The sequence below is a fragment of the Hyla sarda genome, unplaced genomic scaffold (assembly GCF_029499605.1).
Source record: "Hyla sarda isolate aHylSar1 unplaced genomic scaffold, aHylSar1.hap1 scaffold_1839, whole genome shotgun sequence".
Taxonomy (NCBI): domain Eukaryota; kingdom Metazoa; phylum Chordata; class Amphibia; order Anura; family Hylidae; genus Hyla; species Hyla sarda.
In genome coordinates, this window is record NW_026608487.1 from 1 (window position 1) to 12,954 (window position 12,954).

Genomic DNA, 12,954 nt, shown 5'->3' on the forward strand with positions numbered 1-12,954 from the left:
TTCACAGCAGCGACAGCTTTATGAGGAGCATCAGCACTGCTCTGCCTGAGCAGAACCATCACCGCCATAGGTTGTCAAATAACCCGGATTTAACCCACACAGGTAAGTCCAATGGGGTGCAGGCATGTCCTCTATGCTTACAGCTTCCCGTGGGTGTTGGTTTGATACCGTTTGGGGACAGCCAAGGAGGCATCTGCAGGCAACAAAGGTAGGTGTGTGCTTGTGTGTGTGTTTCCTATGCAGATCCTAAGCCCAGTGTCACATGCAAGTAGGAGGAGTAAGAAGGGTTCCTGGCAAATCCGGGTTATGGATTGCATTTAAAAAGGCCCCGTGGGAGTGCAATGGGCCCCTGTCTTGCTGCTTAGCAATAATGGTATGGGTTTAGGTTCTGCTGTGTGTACTGGTGGTTGACTGCCCCCCAGCCCAGAGTGTGCATGGAAAATTGTCTGGCAGCCTCCCTGACAGCAAGCAGTGATAGTGCCCATGAAGGGGACCTTGTTGGGCCCGCCCCTTTCACGGTTATCGCTTCTCGGCCTTTTGGCTAAGATCAAGTGTAGTATCTGTTCTTATCAGTTTAATATCTGATACGTCCCCTATCTGGGGACCATATATTAAATGGATTTTTGAGAACGGGGGCCGATTTCGAAGCTTGCTTCCGTCGCCCTATGCATTGACCCGATATGGCAGTATCTTCGGGTACAGTGCACCACCCCCTTACAGGGTTAAAAAGAAAGATTCCTACTTTCATTGCTACCTGCTTGCTGGCTAGCCAGCTAGCCAGCCCTGTGGGCCTTGCTGCTGCTGCAGCCAATAAACAAAAGGTGGTGCTGCTGCTGCTTCTGCTGCTTCTGCTTCTGCTTGTGTCTGGCCCCTGTTGGAGCGTCCAGGCACAGGACTTCTGCTGCTGCTGACTAAATGGCCTCCTTAATTGGATCATTTGAGTAGCCAGCACACCTGTGCAGGTAGGGCATGACATGATAGGCAGCTGCCTTGATAGCGGGTGGGTGCTGAATGTTCCTAATTGACAAAATAAGATTAATGCTTATGAAGAAATATAAAATCTCATCCCTTCCCCAATATCGCGCCACACCCCTACCCCTTAATTCCCTGGTTGAACGTGATGGACATATGTCTTTTTTCGACCGTACTAACTATGTAACTATGTAACATAACATGGGGGGGGGGGGGTCTCCTGGCTGTTCACACAGGTGTGTCATTGCTGTACATTGACCATGCATTGCTTCTGTGGTATTGCAAAGGCAAAGACAAATGCTTCCAGCCATCCATTGCACTAATGGATTGGTCATCAGCTGGCTGTCTATGTCCCGCATCAATATAGACCAAAGTACAGAGGGTTAGGCTATGCTATTGTGCACCTACCTGATGCATCAGAAGGTGCGAGGCCCTTGCTAAATTCTGTGCACAGACTTTGAGATCTATGCTTTAGACTGTATCTAAACCTGCTCCAACATGGACTGACATTCTGGCCTACTTTCAGCCGATGCGACTTGTCTGTCGCTGAACAGTCGCTTTTTATGTATTCAGCACCTATGTATAATGTTGTAAAAATGCTCTAGAAGCTAAAGTCGCAGAAATGTCACACATATTTGGCCTGCAACTTTCTGTGCGACAAATTCAGACAGGAAAAATCAGTATAAATCCTTAGAAAATTATCCCCCAGTGTCTCCATCTGCTGGCGGTATTGAATAAGCATTGCTGCACTGATGGGGTATGCATTAGACGAAAAAAAAGAAGAAAAAGAAGAATAATACGCCCAGAAAAGAGGCGAAAAGGAGAAAAACGTAAAAAAACGTGAAAAAAAAGTAAGAGGAAGAGAAGGGAAAAAAAGGTGGAAATGGGTTTAAAAGTGATTTCGGCGGAGAAATATATATATATATATATATATATATATATATATATATATATATATGCGCACACACACACATAGATATAAACGTATTCTCCGTTGAGATATTGCAGCCGCTGCTGTGTCCAGGCCCAGGAGCCTTAGCACTGTGCTGTGATGTCACTCAATACCACTGACATCACTAGGTGTAAACAACATCTCTCCTTTGCTGTGTATGTGACTATGGAGCTGTTTGGTGATGTCGTCTATTACGGCCTTCATAGAAGCAACAGGAGATTGTTGCATCCATCTTGAACCCTCAGAACTACAGTGCTATGATGTCACTCACTTCCACAGGCCTTGCAGAGTGTAAACAACAACAACCCAGCTTTGTTGTGTATGTAACCAAAGGGATTTGTGATGTCACCTAGAACCTTCACAGCAGCGACAGCTTTATGAGGAGCATCAGCACTGCTCTGCCTGAGCAGAACCATCACCGCCATAGGTTGTCAAATAACCCGGATTTAACCCACACAGGTAAGTCCAATGGGGTGCAGGCATGTCCTCTATGCTTACAGCTTCCCGTGGGTGTTGGTTTGATACCGTTTGGGGACAGCCAAGGAGGCATCTGCAGGCAACAAAGGTAGGTGTGTGCTTGTGTGTGTGTTTCCTATGCAGATCCTAAGCCCAGTGTCACATGCAAGTAGGAGGAGTAAGAAGGGTTCCTGGCAAATCCGGGTTATGGATTGCATTTAAAAAGGCCCCGTGGGAGTGCAATGGGCCCCTGTCTTGCTGCTTAGCAATAATGGTATGGGTTTAGGTTCTGCTGTGTGTACTGGTGGTTGACTGCCCCCCAGCCCAGAGTGTGCATGGAAAATTGTCTGGCAGCCTCCCTGACAGCAAGCAGTGATAGTGCCCATGAAGGGGACCTTGTTGGGCCCGCCCCTTTCACGGTTATCGCTTCTCGGCCTTTTGGCTAAGATCAAGTGTAGTATCTGTTCTTATCAGTTTAATATCTGATACGTCCCCTATCTGGGGACCATATATTAAATGGATTTTTGAGAACGGGGGCCGATTTCGAAGCTTGCTTCCGTCGCCCTATGCATTGACCCGATATGGCAGTATCTTCGGGTACAGTGCACCACCCCCTTACAGGGTTAAAAAGAAAGATTCCTACTTTCATTGCTACCTGCTTGCTGGCTAGCCAGCTAGCCAGCCCTGTGGGCCTTGCTGCTGCTGCAGCCAATAAACAAAAGGTGGTGCTGCTGCTGCTTCTGCTGCTTCTGCTTGTGTCTGGCCCCTGTTGGAGCGTCCAGGCACAGGACTTCTGCTGCTGCTGACTAAATGGCCTCCTTAATTGGATCATTTGAGTAGCCAGCACACCTGTGCAGGTAGGGCATGACATGATAGGCAGCTGCCTTGATAGCGGGTGGGTGCTGAATGTTCCTAATTGACAAAATAAGATTAATGCTTATGAAGAAATATAAAATCTCATCCCTTCCCCAATATCGCGCCACACCCCTACCCCTTAATTCCCTGGTTGAACGTGATGGACATATGTCTTTTTTCGACCGTACTAACTATGTAACTATGTAACATAACATGGGGGGGGGGGGGTCTCCTGGCTGTTCACACAGGTGTGTCATTGCTGTACATTGACCATGCATTGCTTCTGTGGTATTGCAAAGGCAAAGACAAATGCTTCCAGCCATCCATTGCACTAATGGATTGGTCATCAGCTGGCTGTCTATGTCCCGCATCAATATAGACCAAAGTACAGAGGGTTAGGCTATGCTATTGTGCACCTACCTGATGCATCAGAAGGTGCGAGGCCCTTGCTAAATTCTGTGCACAGACTTTGAGATCTATGCTTTAGACTGTATCTAAACCTGCTCCAACATGGACTGACATTCTGGCCTACTTTCAGCCGATGCGACTTGTCTGTCGCTGAACAGTCGCTTTTTATGTATTCAGCACCTATGTATAATGTTGTAAAAATGCTCTAGAAGCTAAAGTCGCAGAAATGTCACACATATTTGGCCTGCAACTTTCTGTGCGACAAATTCAGACAGGAAAAATCAGTATAAATCCTTAGAAAATTATCCCCCAGTGTCTCCATCTGCTGGCGGTATTGAATAAGCATTGCTGCACTGATGGGGTATGCATTAGACGAAAAAAAAGAAGAAAAAGAAGAATAATACGCCCAGAAAAGAGGCGAAAAGGAGAAAAACGTAAAAAAACGTGAAAAAAAAGTAAGAGGAAGAGAAGGGAAAAAAAGGTGGAAATGGGTTTAAAAGTGATTTCGGCGGAGAATATATATATATATATATATATATATATATATATATATATATATATGCGCACACACACACATAGATATAAACGTATTCTCCGTTGAGATATTGCAGCCGCTGCTGTGTCCAGGCCCAGGAGCCTTAGCACTGTGCTGTGATGTCACTCAATACCACTGACATCACTAGGTGTAAACAACATCTCTCCTTTGCTGTGTATGTGACTATGGAGCTGTTTGGTGATGTCGTCTATTACGGCCTTCATAGAAGCAACAGGAGATTGTTGCATCCATCTTGAACCCTCAGAACTACAGTGCTATGATGTCACTCACTTCCACAGGCCTTGCAGAGTGTAAACAACAACAACCCAGCTTTGTTGTGTATGTAACCAAAGGGATTTGTGATGTCACCTAGAACCTTCACAGCAGCGACAGCTTTATGAGGAGCATCAGCACTGCTCTGCCTGAGCAGAACCATCACCGCCATAGGTTGTCAAATAACCCGGATTTAACCCACACAGGTAAGTCCAATGGGGTGCAGGCATGTCCTCTATGCTTACAGCTTCCCGTGGGTGTTGGTTTGATACCGTTTGGGGACAGCCAAGGAGGCATCTGCAGGCAACAAAGGTAGGTGTGTGCTTGTGTGTGTGTTTCCTATGCAGATCCTAAGCCCAGTGTCACATGCAAGTAGGAGGAGTAAGAAGGGTTCCTGGCAAATCCGGGTTATGGATTGCATTTAAAAAGGCCCCGTGGGAGTGCAATGGGCCCCTGTCTTGCTGCTTAGCAATAATGGTATGGGTTTAGGTTCTGCTGTGTGTACTGGTGGTTGACTGCCCCCCAGCCCAGAGTGTGCATGGAAAATTGTCTGGCAGCCTCCCTGACAGCAAGCAGTGATAGTGCCCATGAAGGGGACCTTGTTGGGCCCGCCCCTTTCACGGTTATCGCTTCTCGGCCTTTTGGCTAAGATCAAGTGTAGTATCTGTTCTTATCAGTTTAATATCTGATACGTCCCCTATCTGGGGACCATATATTAAATGGATTTTTGAGAACGGGGGCCGATTTCGAAGCTTGCTTCCGTCGCCCTATGCATTGACCCGATATGGCAGTATCTTCGGGTACAGTGCACCACCCCCTTACAGGGTTAAAAAGAAAGATTCCTACTTTCATTGCTACCTGCTTGCTGGCTAGCCAGCTAGCCAGCCCTGTGGGCCTTGCTGCTGCTGCAGCCAATAAACAAAAGGTGGTGCTGCTGCTGCTTCTGCTGCTTCTGCTTCTGCTTGTGTCTGGCCCCTGTTGGAGCGTCCAGGCACAGGACTTCTGCTGCTGCTGACTAAATGGCCTCCTTAATTGGATCATTTGAGTAGCCAGCACACCTGTGCAGGTAGGGCATGACATGATAGGCAGCTGCCTTGATAGCGGGTGGGTGCTGAATGTTCCTAATTGACAAAATAAGATTAATGCTTATGAAGAAATATAAAATCTCATCCCTTCCCCAATATCGCGCCACACCCCTACCCCTTAATTCCCTGGTTGAACGTGATGGACATATGTCTTTTTTCGACCGTACTAACTATGTAACTATGTAACATAACATGGGGGGGGGGGGGGTCTCCTGGCTGTTCACACAGGTGTGTCATTGCTGTACATTGACCATGCATTGCTTCTGTGGTATTGCAAAGGCAAAGACAAATGCTTCCAGCCATCCATTGCACTAATGGATTGGTCATCAGCTGGCTGTCTATGTCCCGCATCAATATAGACCAAAGTACAGAGGGTTAGGCTATGCTATTGTGCACCTACCTGATGCATCAGAAGGTGCGAGGCCCTTGCTAAATTCTGTGCACAGACTTTGAGATCTATGCTTTAGACTGTATCTAAACCTGCTCCAACATGGACTGACATTCTGGCCTACTTTCAGCCGATGCGACTTGTCTGTCGCTGAACAGTCGCTTTTTATGTATTCAGCACCTATGTATAATGTTGTAAAAATGCTCTAGAAGCTAAAGTCGCAGAAATGTCACACATATTTGGCCTGCAACTTTCTGTGCGACAAATTCAGACAGGAAAAATCAGTATAAATCCTTAGAAAATTATCCCCCAGTGTCTCCATCTGCTGGCGGTATTGAATAAGCATTGCTGCACTGATGGGGTATGCATTAGACGAAAAAAAAGAAGAAAAAGAAGAATAATACGCCCAGAAAAGAGGCGAAAAGGAGAAAAACGTAAAAAAACGTGAAAAAAAAGTAAGAGGAAGAGAAGGGAAAAAAAGGTGGAAATGGGTTTAAAAGTGATTTCGGCGGAGAAATATATATATATATATATATATATATATATATATATATATATATATGCGCACACACACACATAGATATAAACGTATTCTCCGTTGAGATATTGCAGCCGCTGCTGTGTCCAGGCCCAGGAGCCTTAGCACTGTGCTGTGATGTCACTCAATACCACTGACATCACTAGGTGTAAACAACATCTCTCCTTTGCTGTGTATGTGACTATGGAGCTGTTTGGTGATGTCGTCTATTACGGCCTTCATAGAAGCAACAGGAGATTGTTGCATCCATCTTGAACCCTCAGAACTACAGTGCTATGATGTCACTCACTTCCACAGGCCTTGCAGAGTGTAAACAACAACAACCCAGCTTTGTTGTGTATGTAACCAAAGGGATTTGTGATGTCACCTAGAACCTTCACAGCAGCGACAGCTTTATGAGGAGCATCAGCACTGCTCTGCCTGAGCAGAACCATCACCGCCATAGGTTGTCAAATAACCCGGATTTAACCCACACAGGTAAGTCCAATGGGGTGCAGGCATGTCCTCTATGCTTACAGCTTCCCGTGGGTGTTGGTTTGATACCGTTTGGGGACAGCCAAGGAGGCATCTGCAGGCAACAAAGGTAGGTGTGTGCTTGTGTGTGTGTTTCCTATGCAGATCCTAAGCCCAGTGTCACATGCAAGTAGGAGGAGTAAGAAGGGTTCCTGGCAAATCCGGGTTATGGATTGCATTTAAAAAGGCCCCGTGGGAGTGCAATGGGCCCCTGTCTTGCTGCTTAGCAATAATGGTATGGGTTTAGGTTCTGCTGTGTGTACTGGTGGTTGACTGCCCCCCAGCCCAGAGTGTGCATGGAAAATTGTCTGGCAGCCTCCCTGACAGCAAGCAGTGATAGTGCCCATGAAGGGGACCTTGTTGGGCCCGCCCCTTTCACGGTTATCGCTTCTCGGCCTTTTGGCTAAGATCAAGTGTAGTATCTGTTCTTATCAGTTTAATATCTGATACGTCCCCTATCTGGGGACCATATATTAAATGGATTTTTGAGAACGGGGGCCGATTTCGAAGCTTGCTTCCGTCGCCCTATGCATTGACCCGATATGGCAGTATCTTCGGGTACAGTGCACCACCCCCTTACAGGGTTAAAAAGAAAGATTCCTACTTTCATTGCTACCTGCTTGCTGGCTAGCCAGCTAGCCAGCCCTGTGGGCCTTGCTGCTGCTGCAGCCAATAAACAAAAGGTGGTGCTGCTGCTGCTTCTGCTGCTTCTGCTTCTGCTTGTGTCTGGCCCCTGTTGGAGCGTCCAGGCACAGGACTTCTGCTGCTGCTGACTAAATGGCCTCCTTAATTGGATCATTTGAGTAGCCAGCACACCTGTGCAGGTAGGGCATGACATGATAGGCAGCTGCCTTGATAGCGGGTGGGTGCTGAATGTTCCTAATTGACAAAATAAGATTAATGCTTATGAAGAAATATAAAATCTCATCCCTTCCCCAATATCGCGCCACACCCCTACCCCTTAATTCCCTGGTTGAACGTGATGGACATATGTCTTTTTTCGACCGTACTAACTATGTAACTATGTAACATAACATGGGGGGGGGGGGGGTCTCCTGGCTGTTCACACAGGTGTGTCATTGCTGTACATTGACCATGCATTGCTTCTGTGGTATTGCAAAGGCAAAGACAAATGCTTCCAGCCATCCATTGCACTAATGGATTGGTCATCAGCTGGCTGTCTATGTCCCGCATCAATATAGACCAAAGTACAGAGGGTTAGGCTATGCTATTGTGCACCTACCTGATGCATCAGAAGGTGCGAGGCCCTTGCTAAATTCTGTGCACAGACTTTGAGATCTATGCTTTAGACTGTATCTAAACCTGCTCCAACATGGACTGACATTCTGGCCTACTTTCAGCCGATGCGACTTGTCTGTCGCTGAACAGTCGCTTTTTATGTATTCAGCACCTATGTATAATGTTGTAAAAATGCTCTAGAAGCTAAAGTCGCAGAAATGTCACACATATTTGGCCTGCAACTTTCTGTGCGACAAATTCAGACAGGAAAAATCAGTATAAATCCTTAGAAAATTATCCCCCAGTGTCTCCATCTGCTGGCGGTATTGAATAAGCATTGCTGCACTGATGGGGTATGCATTAGACGAAAAAAAAGAAGAAAAAGAAGAATAATACGCCCAGAAAAGAGGCGAAAAGGAGAAAAACGTAAAAAAACGTGAAAAAAAAGTAAGAGGAAGAGAAGGGAAAAAAAGGTGGAAATGGGTTTAAAAGTGATTTCGGCGGAGAAATATATATATATATATATATATATATATATATATATATATATATATGCGCACACACACACATAGATATAAACGTATTCTCCGTTGAGATATTGCAGCCGCTGCTGTGTCCAGGCCCAGGAGCCTTAGCACTGTGCTGTGATGTCACTCAATACCACTGACATCACTAGGTGTAAACAACATCTCTCCTTTGCTGTGTATGTGACTATGGAGCTGTTTGGTGATGTCGTCTATTACGGCCTTCATAGAAGCAACAGGAGATTGTTGCATCCATCTTGAACCCTCAGAACTACAGTGCTATGATGTCACTCACTTCCACAGGCCTTGCAGAGTGTAAACAACAACAACCCAGCTTTGTTGTGTATGTAACCAAAGGGATTTGTGATGTCACCTAGAACCTTCACAGCAGCGACAGCTTTATGAGGAGCATCAGCACTGCTCTGCCTGAGCAGAACCATCACCGCCATAGGTTGTCAAATAACCCGGATTTAACCCACACAGGTAAGTCCAATGGGGTGCAGGCATGTCCTCTATGCTTACAGCTTCCCGTGGGTGTTGGTTTGATACCGTTTGGGGACAGCCAAGGAGGCATCTGCAGGCAACAAAGGTAGGTGTGTGCTTGTGTGTGTGTTTCCTATGCAGATCCTAAGCCCAGTGTCACATGCAAGTAGGAGGAGTAAGAAGGGTTCCTGGCAAATCCGGGTTATGGATTGCATTTAAAAAGGCCCCGTGGGAGTGCAATGGGCCCCTGTCTTGCTGCTTAGCAATAATGGTATGGGTTTAGGTTCTGCTGTGTGTACTGGTGGTTGACTGCCCCCCAGCCCAGAGTGTGCATGGAAAATTGTCTGGCAGCCTCCCTGACAGCAAGCAGTGATAGTGCCCATGAAGGGGACCTTGTTGGGCCCGCCCCTTTCACGGTTATCGCTTCTCGGCCTTTTGGCTAAGATCAAGTGTAGTATCTGTTCTTATCAGTTTAATATCTGATACGTCCCCTATCTGGGGACCATATATTAAATGGATTTTTGAGAACGGGGGCCGATTTCGAAGCTTGCTTCCGTCGCCCTATGCATTGACCCGATATGGCAGTATCTTCGGGTACAGTGCACCACCCCCTTACAGGGTTAAAAAGAAAGATTCCTACTTTCATTGCTACCTGCTTGCTGGCTAGCCAGCTAGCCAGCCCTGTGGGCCTTGCTGCTGCTGCAGCCAATAAACAAAAGGTGGTGCTGCTGCTGCTTCTGCTGCTTCTGCTTCTGCTTGTGTCTGGCCCCTGTTGGAGCGTCCAGGCACAGGACTTCTGCTGCTGCTGACTAAATGGCCTCCTTAATTGGATCATTTGAGTAGCCAGCACACCTGTGCAGGTAGGGCATGACATGATAGGCAGCTGCCTTGATAGCGGGTGGGTGCTGAATGTTCCTAATTGACAAAATAAGATTAATGCTTATGAAGAAATATAAAATCTCATCCCTTCCCCAATATCGCGCCACACCCCTACCCCTTAATTCCCTGGTTGAACGTGATGGACATATGTCTTTTTTCGACCGTACTAACTATGTAACTATGTAACATAACATGGGGGGGGGGGGGGTCTCCTGGCTGTTCACACAGGTGTGTCATTGCTGTACATTGACCATGCATTGCTTCTGTGGTATTGCAAAGGCAAAGACAAATGCTTCCAGCCATCCATTGCACTAATGGATTGGTCATCAGCTGGCTGTCTATGTCCCGCATCAATATAGACCAAAGTACAGAGGGTTAGGCTATGCTATTGTGCACCTACCTGATGCATCAGAAGGTGCGAGGCCCTTGCTAAATTCTGTGCACAGACTTTGAGATCTATGCTTTAGACTGTATCTAAACCTGCTCCAACATGGACTGACATTCTGGCCTACTTTCAGCCGATGCGACTTGTCTGTCGCTGAACAGTCGCTTTTTATGTATTCAGCACCTATGTATAATGTTGTAAAAATGCTCTAGAAGCTAAAGTCGCAGAAATGTCACACATATTTGGCCTGCAACTTTCTGTGCGACAAATTCAGACAGGAAAAATCAGTATAAATCCTTAGAAAATTATCCCCCAGTGTCTCCATCTGCTGGCGGTATTGAATAAGCATTGCTGCACTGATGGGGTATGCATTAGACGAAAAAAAAGAAGAAAAAGAAGAATAATACGCCCAGAAAAGAGGCGAAAAGGAGAAAAACGTAAAAAAACGTGAAAAAAAAGTAAGAGGAAGAGAAGGGAAAAAAAGGTGGAAATGGGTTTAAAAGTGATTTCGGCGGAGAATATATATATATATATATATATATATATATATATATATATATATATGCGCACACACACACATAGATATAAACGTATTCTCCGTTGAGATATTGCAGCCGCTGCTGTGTCCAGGCCCAGGAGCCTTAGCACTGTGCTGTGATGTCACTCAATACCACTGACATCACTAGGTGTAAACAACATCTCTCCTTTGCTGTGTATGTGACTATGGAGCTGTTTGGTGATGTCGTCTATTACGGCCTTCATAGAAGCAACAGGAGATTGTTGCATCCATCTTGAACCCTCAGAACTACAGTGCTATGATGTCACTCACTTCCACAGGCCTTGCAGAGTGTAAACAACAACAACCCAGCTTTGTTGTGTATGTAACCAAAGGGATTTGTGATGTCACCTAGAACCTTCACAGCAGCGACAGCTTTATGAGGAGCATCAGCACTGCTCTGCCTGAGCAGAACCATCACCGCCATAGGTTGTCAAATAACCCGGATTTAACCCACACAGGTAAGTCCAATGGGGTGCAGGCATGTCCTCTATGCTTACAGCTTCCCGTGGGTGTTGGTTTGATACCGTTTGGGGACAGCCAAGGAGGCATCTGCAGGCAACAAAGGTAGGTGTGTGCTTGTGTGTGTGTTTCCTATGCAGATCCTAAGCCCAGTGTCACATGCAAGTAGGAGGAGTAAGAAGGGTTCCTGGCAAATCCGGGTTATGGATTGCATTTAAAAAGGCCCCGTGGGAGTGCAATGGGCCCCTGTCTTGCTGCTTAGCAATAATGGTATGGGTTTAGGTTCTGCTGTGTGTACTGGTGGTTGACTGCCCCCCAGCCCAGAGTGTGCATGGAAAATTGTCTGGCAGCCTCCCTGACAGCAAGCAGTGATAGTGCCCATGAAGGGGACCTTGTTGGGCCCGCCCCTTTCACGGTTATCGCTTCTCGGCCTTTTGGCTAAGATCAAGTGTAGTATCTGTTCTTATCAGTTTAATATCTGATACGTCCCCTATCTGGGGACCATATATTAAATGGATTTTTGAGAACGGGGGCCGATTTCGAAGCTTGCTTCCGTCGCCCTATGCATTGACCCGATATGGCAGTATCTTCGGGTACAGTGCACCACCCCCTTACAGGGTTAAAAAGAAAGATTCCTACTTTCATTGCTACCTGCTTGCTGGCTAGCCAGCTAGCCAGCCCTGTGGGCCTTGCTGCTGCTGCAGCCAATAAACAAAAGGTGGTGCTGCTGCTGCTTCTGCTGCTTCTGCTTCTGCTTGTGTCTGGCCCCTGTTGGAGCGTCCAGGCACAGGACTTCTGCTGCTGCTGACTAAATGGCCTCCTTAATTGGATCATTTGAGTAGCCAGCACACCTGTGCAGGTAGGGCATGACATGATAGGCAGCTGCCTTGATAGCGGGTGGGTGCTGAATGTTCCTAATTGACAAAATAAGATTAATGCTTATGAAGAAATATAAAATCTCATCCCTTCCCCAATATCGCGCCACACCCCTACCCCTTAATTCCCTGGTTGAACGTGATGGACATATGTCTTTTTTCGACCGTACTAACTATGTAACTATGTAACATAACATGGGGGGGGGGGGGGTCTCCTGGCTGTTCACACAGGTGTGTCATTGCTGTACATTGACCATGCATTGCTTCTGTGGTATTGCAAAGGCAAAGACAAATGCTTCCAGCCATCCATTGCACTAATGGATTGGTCATCAGCTGGCTGTCTATGTCCCGCATCAATATAGACCAAAGTACAGAGGGTTAGGCTATGCTATTGTGCACCTACCTGATGCATCAGAAGGTGCGAGGCCCTTGCTAAATTCTGTGCACAGACTTTGAGATCTATGCTTTAGACTGTATCTAAACCTGCTCCAACATGGACTGACATTCTGGCCTACTTTCAGCCGATGCGACTTGTCTGTCGCTGAACAGTCGCTTTTTATGTATTCAGCACCTATG

The 12,954-nt window shown here is 46.5% G+C and overlaps 6 non-coding genes across 6 annotated transcripts; all 6 read left to right on the forward strand.

The window, feature by feature from the left end:
- The first annotated feature begins 521 nt into the window (after window positions 1-521).
- LOC130314614 (U2 spliceosomal RNA) lies at window positions 522-712 on the forward strand. The gene has a single exon (XR_008862266.1). It is a non-coding gene; the product is annotated as a U2 spliceosomal RNA (small nuclear RNA).
- Window positions 713-2,802: 2,090 nt separating this feature from the next.
- On the forward strand, window positions 2,803-2,993 carry LOC130314626 (U2 spliceosomal RNA). The gene has a single exon (XR_008862277.1). It is a non-coding gene; the product is annotated as a U2 spliceosomal RNA (small nuclear RNA).
- A 2,083-nt stretch (window positions 2,994-5,076) lies between these two features.
- Window positions 5,077-5,267, forward strand: LOC130314639 (U2 spliceosomal RNA). Its single transcript, XR_008862288.1, has one exon. It is a non-coding gene; the product is annotated as a U2 spliceosomal RNA (small nuclear RNA).
- Window positions 5,268-7,358: 2,091 nt separating this feature from the next.
- LOC130314646 (U2 spliceosomal RNA) lies at window positions 7,359-7,549 on the forward strand. The gene has a single exon (XR_008862293.1). It is a non-coding gene; the product is annotated as a U2 spliceosomal RNA (small nuclear RNA).
- A 2,091-nt stretch (window positions 7,550-9,640) lies between these two features.
- Window positions 9,641-9,831, forward strand: LOC130314647 (U2 spliceosomal RNA). Its single transcript, XR_008862294.1, has one exon. It is a non-coding gene; the product is annotated as a U2 spliceosomal RNA (small nuclear RNA).
- Window positions 9,832-11,921: 2,090 nt separating this feature from the next.
- LOC130314615 (U2 spliceosomal RNA) lies at window positions 11,922-12,112 on the forward strand. The gene has a single exon (XR_008862267.1). It is a non-coding gene; the product is annotated as a U2 spliceosomal RNA (small nuclear RNA).
- Window positions 12,113-12,954: the final 842 nt, after the last annotated feature.